The sequence below is a fragment of the Littorina saxatilis genome, unplaced genomic scaffold, assembly GCF_037325665.1.
Source record: "Littorina saxatilis isolate snail1 unplaced genomic scaffold, US_GU_Lsax_2.0 scaffold_2019, whole genome shotgun sequence".
NCBI classification, from domain to species: Eukaryota; Metazoa; Mollusca; class Gastropoda; order Littorinimorpha; family Littorinidae; genus Littorina; species Littorina saxatilis.
This window is the reverse complement of record NW_027129504.1, coordinates 1-10,232: the sequence shown is the minus strand read 5'-3', so window position 1 is coordinate 10,232 and position 10,232 is coordinate 1. Positions and strand designations below refer to the sequence as shown.

The window sequence follows — 10,232 nt, the reverse complement described above, 5'->3', positions numbered from 1 at the left end:
GACATCCCTGACGGATTCCAGACTCCACTGGAAAATAATCAGACAACCAGCCTGCATAATTAACAGAGCTCTTGGCATCTTTGGTTTAAACATAAGTTTATTTTAACAAAGGTTACAATCATGACATGTATACAAAGTTCACAGAAACAGCAACAAGCTAGAAGCTTATAGTGGTGTTCCTGCATGACAGTACAACATAAGGCGGTAACGGCTGAAAAATTTGTCTCAATAAACCAAATCTATTAATAACGTAATGAACGTTGCATAATGATGATAAAGAAAGACAGTAAAGGAAGGAAGGAGGGAAAGAAGATGAATAAAAGAAGAGGGATGGGTAGGAGATGTGCAGAAGTTAAAGTTGCTGTCCGGCTTGTAGAGCATTTATTCTGATTTACCCAAAGCGGCCTGAACGTTTAATGAACGAGTGTACGGTGGAAAAAATTTTCCTGTTCAAATCTGTGGAATACTGTCTGTCTCCGTTTAAAAGGTGGGGGAGGTGAATTATGTGATTGGGGAGGGTACAGTTTAAATGAAAAGCAAGCAAACATGAAAAGAAAATTGAATGAAAATTGTACATCAAAACAAAAATCAGTTTTAGAATACATATATAATATTTATGGTGTTAGCGAGTAAGAGATAGGGAGGGAGAGAGGGAGGGAGGGAGGGGGAAAGTGAGAGAGAGGGGGAGAGTGAGAGAGAGAGAGGGGGAGAGAGAGAGAGAGAGAGAGAATCAGAATCAGAATCAGAATGTTTTATTCGCGAAAACACATGTTTATAGCGAAAGGGTGTTGTGGGGTTGGGATGTCGAAGTACAAACCCAGATAGCATGCTAACGTTAAATTAACGTTAAATTAACGTTCGCGGTAAACGTTACATTAACGTAAAAAGTTAACGTTACATTAACGTTACTTTGCTCATCTGGTTAACGTTAATGTAACGTTAACTTTTTACGTTAGTTTAACGTTAGTTTTACCAAAAACTAACCATAAAATAACGTAAAATTAACGTTAATTTTACGTTAACCTCTAACGTAAAAATAACTAAAAACAAACCAAAACAAAACCATAATATAACCGTTAGATTAACGTTTATTTAACGTTTTTTTAACGTTTGCATGCAAACATAAAATTAACCAAAACAAAACCATAATCAAACGTTTTCATGCAAACGTTAAATTAACGTTCACATGCCAACGTTAAATTAACGTTCACATGCAAACGTTAAATTTACGTTCTCCTGAAAACATTAAAATAACATTTGCAAATACAAATTTGAATTAATGCACAGAAAATTCAAGATCACAAATTTTATTTAAAATTTAAATTGTTGGGGTCTTTAACAATTCAATATGTGAATACTAATTTGATAACAGTAACACTTTTAAAATGTTGAACAATGCAAACTAAATTCCTTCAATTGCTAAAACATGAAAATGTGAACTAAAAAAATATTACAACACATTTTTCAGTCTCAGTAAAATACCACAGCATAGTATTATCAATCGGGCAGGCAAAAATTATGTGTGGACTTAATCTCATTGAAGCAATGCTACATTGACTAATAATAGTCTGAACTTGATAAAAAAAAAATCATCAGAAGGCGATAACAGGATCAGCAATTAAGAATTTCAATCACAATGCTGGTATGGGTTCATCAAGGTAAATACCATAGGGCTGTGCAAACTCATTATCGACAGCGATCATTGTTAATGACAAAATCAGAGATGAAAACAATACAAATTATTTGCACAATCACTAGGGACATCCAGATTCAACCTTCGTCAGACGAACATTCGTCGGTGGTGGGGATTTCCTTTCTATTTTTAACTTTGTGCCTCAATGCGCATGCGCTCGGGTTTTCGCGCCCACCACGGCTTGCCGAAGACCGGGATCTGCGTGGTGAAAAAGGCGTGTTTGACGAACCCTAATCAGCAATCTTCGCGAGTACTTTTAGTCCTTTTCATAATGTTAAAAATATGTTTTATGTGCGCAGTGTTAAAGTTTGATATCTTTACGACGCTTCTGTGGACTGTGCATCTGTAAACTGTTCATTTTGGAGGCCTAGTGCATGAACACGGATACCCACACAAAACTCAGAACTTGAGTCAACGGGCGACATATCCTGCCAATTATCTCCCTTGATCTCTCTTGCACAAGACACTTGTTTCCACTAGGCCTATTTTGTTTTAGAGTTGGGAGATTTTACAGGAATGAATCTAAAAATCGAAAAAAATTGTCAGTGTTGCGTGTGTACCCAGCATATTCAGATGTCTGGAATATTCCGATAAAAAAGACTCGTCATATATAACGCTACTCGTCACGTCATCACTGTTTCGAAAAACAGACGAACGCGCACGAAGAATTTCGCGTAGATCTGGACCGAAATTGGAAAGTGGTGACCGTGACGGGATGTGACGTCACCACTTCAACAAACTCGCGAAGATCGGAACTCACGAACTTTTGACGAAGGCAAACCTGGATGTCTCTAGTAATACAAGCAAGTCAGTAGCACAAAATATGAGAAACGAAGGGATGTAAGCGCTATTAATGCATACACGTGCGACATGCATGTAAAGTCTTTTGTTCATTCAAAAGCGTGTTATTCTCACAGGTGCCAAGAAAATTGCTTCCACATAATCTCACTTACTCTTGTTGCACATGTCAAATAGCAGAGCAATTACGTCCCTTTGTTTCTCAGATATTAAAATAGCGCTCTGCTTCATTTCATTAAAATTCTTGCTATCACAAAAGATATTAACATATTTTGTGGAGTAGCTAGATGAAAAACAATCATCGATGAATAAAAATTAACAAGCAGCAAGACTGCAAGTTTTCTGCTCCACTTTGCCAAACGTGTGTGCACAGTGAATATTTGTTTATGAACTGTTGGTGTTAGTCCTGAATGATGGCACCCATGTAAATGAGGCTTGATGCCGGGCTGCTTTGCAAACACAGCATTCAGAAGCTGTGGGTCAGCAAAGGTGTTGAATCTTGTTAGTGAGATGGCGCGCAATGATGTCCTGTAGCACTGGCAGCTGCCTGCACTCGCTCTTTGACGCTGGTCAAACTTCTGGTCGTAGGTGAAGTCCACCTCACAGAATATGATGATGGTAATGGTGAGGGAGTAGTTCAACTTCTGCTTGAACTATGTGGCCAGGCCCAGCTCCCTGACTTTGAAGTGGTCATAATCTTATGCAGGATACCAACCTGGGATAGAGAAGGAAAAATGGTTCTTAGTCAATGGCTGGGATTACAAACTAAATCACACACGGTCCTTAGTCAATGGCTGGGATTACAAACTAAATCACACACACACACACTAACACCAACACACACTAACAGACACATACACTGACACAAATATACACTTACAAACACACATCTTTCTTTCTTTCTTTATTTGGTGTTTAACGTCGTTTTCAACCACGGAGGTTATATCGCGACGGGGAAAGGGGGGGAGATGGGATAGAGCCACTTGTCAATTGTTTCTTGTTCACAAAAGCACTAATCAAAAAATTGCTTCAGGGGCTTGCAACGTAGTACAACAAACACACATTCACACACATTAGCAGTAACAAACACATACAATACATGTACTAAGAAACACACCAATGTATACACACACAGACACACACACACACACAGGCACACACACACACAGGCACACAAGCGCACACACACACACACACACAGGCGCAAGTCCACATATGCAAAATCAAAAGTCTCAGCCCAATTTGTAACAACAGAGAAAGAAACAGAGAGAAAGAGAGAGAGAGAGATTGTGTGTGTTGCAAGCATTACACAACTGATATTGAAATTAAGCACCACAGAAAACAAGAAGAGCAAACGCTCGATCGAGTCACTTTCGCAGTTCTGAATATTATATGAGGCATCAGATGGACAGGAAGAAATTGCTATTCACAACACAATGCATTCCTGAAGAATGAGATTGCATGGATCGAGCAACAAAATATTTACCTTGGCATTAAAAATACTCTCATTAATCTCACATAAACAAACCCCATTAATAACTTAATTCACATAAACTAGCATCATTAATTTTTTTTCGAAGCAATCATATTAACAGTAGACACACTAACATTTGTTACTCTTAGAGCTGTGTCACTTTTATAGTTTACGAGAAAAGCCCAACGTTAAGTTGTGTGTTGACGAACAGGAAAGGCTAGTTATCTCCCCTGTGTTTCCGATAACGTTTGTAAAAAGCTACAGATGTAAATAATTTGATGTAAAGAATAATCCTATAAAGTTTGAATCAAATCCGATGAATAGTTTCAGAGATATGATATTTCAATTTTTTTCCTTCAAGACATACCTGTGACCTTGAAAAAGGTCAAAGGTCACCAAAGCAGACGTCAAAGTGTAGAGGTCACTGGGAGTCACGTTCACATAAAATTTGAGCCCGGTCACTTTTATAGTTTCCGAGAAAAGCCCAACGTTAAGTTGTGTGTTGCCGAACAGAAAAGGCTAGTTATCTCCCTTGTTTTTCTGATAACGTTCGTAAAAGGCTACAGATGTAAAAACTTTGATCTAAAGAATAATCCTACAAAGTTTCAATCACATCCGATGAACTTTGTCAAAGATATAAAATGTCTAATTTTTCCTTTGACGCTGACCTGTGACCTTGAAAAAGGTCAAAGGTCAACGAAACCATCGTTAAAGTGTAGAGGTCATTGGAGGTCACGACTAAACACAAAATATGAGCCCGATCGCTTTGATAGTTTCCGAGAAAAGTCCAACGTTAAGGTGGTGTCTACGGACGGACGGACGGCCGGACAGACTAACACTGACCGATTACATAGAGTCACTTTTTCTCAAGTGACTCAAAAAAGACGACACTGATTTAAACAATTCACTTACTGGTCAACAGTGTGAACTTTCAGCACAGACAACGGAAACTTCGATGTTTTTTCCCTCTTCCGATTGAATAATTTTGGTACAATCATCTGTCATCAATGAACTCATCAGTCTTCCCACCAGTCCAGACACCTCCCCACCAATTGCAGACTTGCTTGTTATCTGAGCGAATAAAAATCAATATAAATACATGTGCACAGGAATGAGAACAAGGATTCTCAGTTATCACAAAAACAAACAAGCACAGAATGACAACATGTTTTCCTAAATGTTATTAAAAACAGAAAAGTTCATCATACCAGTCCATCACTGAAACAGAAACGGTTGATATTGAATTTATGAGTGTGTGTGTGTGTGTGTGTGTGTGTGTGTGTGTGTGTGTGTGTGTGTGTGTGTGTGTGTGTGTGTGTGTGTGTGTGTGTGTGTGTGTGTGTGTGTGTGTGTGTGTGGGGGGGGGTCTGTTACAAGCAATAAACAACTGACAACAATAATTATACATGTACCAAATTGTACTCACTGTTTTCAAAGCTGATAATTGTAAACCTTGATGGGTTGTCCCCTTCCAACTGCATGCTTTGGTACAGCCATCCTTCAGACTGTGGCCCCCTCCCATTGCCACCCCCATCTCCGATTGTAGACAGGATTTTTTCATCTGAAAGAAATAATGTCCAATTAATACGAATTTGCACAAAGGACTGGAAACAGAATTGTAAGTAATTCTGATTTAACCAACAAATGTACAAAAGCACAATGATAGATTATTTTCCCTAATATGTTCCAACTGACAGTTGAGTAATTACAGGTCACCAGAAAGGTCCACCACTGAAACAGGAACAGTTCAAATTGGAGTTTGTGTGTGTGTGTGTGTGTGTATATGTGGAAAGGGGTGGGGTGGGGTGGGGGATGCGTGTGTACATGTGTGTGTGTGTGTATATGTGGAAAGGGGTGGGGTGGGGTGGTGGATGCGTGTGTACATGTGACTGTATGTTTTGCAAGCATTACACAACTGATTATAATAATTATACAACAAATTGTTCTGTCAGTTACATTGAAAACTCATTTAAAAAAAACACTTACTGTTTTCCAATGCAAACCTTCAGCTTGTTGAAGAATGGAAACTGGTTTTGCTTTTTACCATCCAAATGCGATGAACGGCCATGCCATCAATCGGCTCACTTTTCTTTTGACCAGTTAAGGCACCTCCCCACCAAATGCAGACAGTTTTTTTTGTGGTATAACTATAAATCTGAAAGAATAAAAGCTATTTATTATGCACAACAGAATCATAAAAGGAATAGATTCTTAGTTCAAATCACCATTTCAGGCAACAACAACAATTAAGTAGATGTGCAACGCCAAGGCACTGCATACCCCAGCGAAAGACAAACCTCTCTCTCTCTCTCTCTCTCTCTCTCTCTCTCTCTCTCTCTCTCTCTCTCTCTCTCTCTCTCTCTCTCTCTCTCTCTCACTCTCTCTCTCTCTCAAACACACACACACACACACACACACACACACGCACACACACACAAAACACACACACTCACACACACACACACACACGCACACACACACACCCCAAGTCACACACGCACACATACACACACTCACTCACACGCACTCACTCACTCTCTCACAAAAACTTCATACACACAAAACACACACCCATACGCACATATGGACAGACAGACATACACACCTTTACAAACAAACACACATACACGCACACACATACACGTATGCACACACACACACACCACACACACACACACTCACACACACACACGAGTACAGACTCATGCACGCGTGCGCGCACACACACACGCACACAAATACACACACACACACACACCCCACACACACTCACACACACACGAGTACAGACTCATGCACGCGTGCACACACCCACAGATACACACACACACACACACACACACACACACTCACACACACACACACACACACACACACACGAGTACAGACTCATGCACGCGTGCGCACACACACACACACACACACACACAAATACACACACACACTCACACACACACGAGTACAGACTCATGCACGCGTGCGCACACACAAATACACACACACACACACCACACACACACTTACACACACACACACAAATACACACACACACACACACACACACACCCACACACACTCACACACACACGAGTACAGACTCATGCACGCGTGCGCACACACAAATACACACACACACACCACACACACACTCACACACACACGAGTACAGACTCACGCACGCGTGCGCACACACAAATACACACACACACACACCACACACACACTTACACACACACACACAAATACACACACACACACACACACACACACCCACACACACTCACACACACACGAGTACAGACTCATGCACGCGTGCGCACACACAAATACACACACACACCACACACACACTCACACACACACGAGTACAGACTCATGCACGCGTGCGCACACACACACACATACACACACACACACACACACACAATCAGTAACACTAACACATGTGCACAAAATGAACACAAACACACACACCGCGCGAGAGAGAAAGACTACAGGGAGGCATGACGTCATGATGCATTAATTGACGTCAAAGACTTTCGACCGTGACGTATTTTTCTTACGCGAGCTTTATCCATAGACTTGGAAAGTACAGAATTTCTACCCGTCCAAAGCGGCCTTGGGTGGCGTTTGCTGAAAAAATGGGGGCGCCAATTTTACCCACCGTATTTTTGTTAGTATGGTCCCAATTTTTGGTGAACTTCCATCTCCAACTGCGGCCCATTTTCGGGCACAAAGAATCCTTCTTTATCATGTATTATTCGGTATGCACATTTCTCAAATCGATTACAGTATAGCGTTCACGGGATACCTCCAGCTTCGCTGGGATAAAGAAAAACAGCAAACACCTAAACACACACACACACGGTGACACACACACAGTGACACACACACACACACACAAACACACACACACACACATAAGAAACAAACACACTTTTTAGTCTTATATTCCAAGAAAAATACATAATAAAAAAGAAAAAGTCTCAATAATTAGCAAATCTATATCTTCCAAGTTCACTGAGGCAATACTCACTCAAAGTTTGTAAAACTCTTGAAACCAGTCCAGTAATTATGTCTTGCGCCTTCGGTCTTAGTATTGGACTGTCCAGTCTGGTTCGTTTCTGTTGGTGTATCACATAGTGCTCTTGCAACTGCCAGTTTTCAATCTTCCCAACGCATTTGTTGACAACGTGCCGTTACGTCCAAGTTCGATAACTAGGAACGAAAATTCTGAGTGACCTCCCTTGATCGCCAAGGGACAGTACTCTCAGTCTCAACCTTTCACAGTGGAATCGAAATTAAAAAAAAGTTTCTGTAACAGTTTTTAAAACGCTAGCAACTTCAAAGCCAGTGTGACTGCTGACACATGTATAAGATAACATGCTACACTTCAGCATATATCAGGACTAATAGTAATACAGATCTTGTGACGCTGAGGCGAATGGCAAATGGAACTTTCAGCAGGAAGAAATTCAGGTAATGTTGAACTGTGCTGTTGTAAATTCATAGTTCACGATCCGTTGGCATTGTGATTGTTGACTTAATTTTCATACGAGTCACAAATATCAAAGCAATATCATGCATAACGATTGGAAAGGTGGATTTCTCTCTCTTTCTTTCCTGCCTTCTGTCTCTTTCTCAGTTTCAGTCTCTCTCTCTGTCTTTGTCTGTCTGTTACTCTCTCTCTCTCAATCTGAGACTTTCTCTCTCTCTCAATCTGATACTTTCCACACATGTGCACGCAGGGCACTTACTGTTCAATCTTACAGCTTCAGGTCAAATGCATAACTGTACAGTAAATAAGAGATCTCAGGAGAGGCATGGGGAGTTATTTTCGAAAATGATCTATTCAAAGACACTTATGACTTAAAAATAAAAGTTAAATTTTTAAAACAAGGTTTGATTGACAACTGCTCTCTCCCCTCCCCCCACTCTATTCCCACTCTCTATCTCTCTGTCTTCATTAACAAGTAAAGATTTGAGTGTGTTTAGACTATTGTAATTAATGCAATTCACACATCAATGCTTTCAATTTTCATTGCAGGGTGGGAGGAATTACCATGAGGATGGAACAGAAAGCATTCACAGGGATGTAAACTACAAGGTACAACCCCGACATTCTGGCTGTTGAGGCCAAGTAAGTGTGTGTCACTGTGTGTGTGTGTGTGTGTGTGTGTGTGTTTGCAGGTAAAATCCTTGTTTAACGCTAAGATGAATCAGAATGTTCCAGCAGTCATATTATTATATTTATAACAGAAAATCATATTTGAGAGAAGGCAGTGTTATTGTCAGGCCTCAGCCTAGGGTCATTGATACATGCTGATATTATATGACGCATTGTTCTAATCCTTGGCTGGTCGGCCATCACATCATTTCGGCATGTTGGAGGTCTTCCGACAGAACAATTTGTTGTAGCTGGGACATCTTTACCTATGCATATTTTTAGTCAAGGTCCAACTGACATTCTATTGTCTTAGTCTGGGGAAAATTTTGTTGGAAGGTGTTCTGTGTGAGTGTGTGTGGGTGGGGTGGGGGTGTAGGTGGACGGGTTGGTAGGGCTGTTATCCGTGCCAGGCAGCATTGACATAGAGCATTTCATTCAAACACACAATGATGCTATCAAAGTTAGCAAAATTCACAGAAGTAAATTCAACAATATTGGCATAATGCAAAGACAATTTAAACCTTATTTACCTTCAGTTCTATGTTCAGCAAAGAACAGCAAAGAACACCAACAAAGAAGACATAATTATAGTGTTTACACTGAAGTTCTGAAATAACACTGAATTCTTTGTTTTAAGATTGTTGCATTCTTTGTCTTTGCAGGTGTCATAGCATGTGGAGCAGATCTTCAAAGTCGCCTATTGCAGACATGTCATCGTCTGCACTGGTTGTATCAACAACTTTTTCCATGGCTACTGCTGCAGATTTTACAAATATATCGTCTGCTGCAAATTCAACAACTTCTTTGTCTGCTGGTGCTGCAAACTTAACAACTTCTGTGTCTGCTCCTGTTTAAAATTCAACAATTCTTGTTGTCTGGAGCTGCTGCAAAGTGATGACTTCTTTGTTGCTGCTGCAGATTTAACAAGTATATCGTCTGCTGCAATTCAAGAACTTTTTTTGTCTGCCGCTGCTCCTGCTGCTGCAAACTTAACAACTTCTGTGTCTGCTCCCTGCTCTGCTTAAAACTCAACAATTCTTGTTGTCTGGAGCTGCTGCAAAGTGAATGACTTCTTTGTGTGCTGCTGCAGATTTAAACAA

General features: G+C 40.4%; 2 long non-coding RNA genes across 2 annotated transcripts; one reads left to right on the top strand and one right to left on the bottom strand.

Moving 5' to 3' along the window:
* Positions 1-1,070: 1,070 nt before the first annotated feature.
* Positions 1,071-6,173, bottom strand: LOC138957755 (uncharacterized). Its single transcript, XR_011453166.1, has 4 exons — positions 5,952-6,173; positions 5,392-5,526; positions 4,878-5,036; positions 1,071-3,206 (listed from the first exon to the last, which is right to left on the bottom strand). It is a non-coding gene; the product is annotated as an uncharacterized lncRNA (long non-coding RNA).
* Positions 6,174-7,916: 1,743 nt separating this feature from the next.
* LOC138957756 (uncharacterized) lies at positions 7,917-10,020 on the top strand. Its single transcript, XR_011453167.1, has 3 exons — positions 7,917-8,444; positions 9,013-9,105; positions 9,795-10,020. It is a non-coding gene; the product is annotated as an uncharacterized lncRNA (long non-coding RNA).
* Positions 10,021-10,232: the final 212 nt, after the last annotated feature.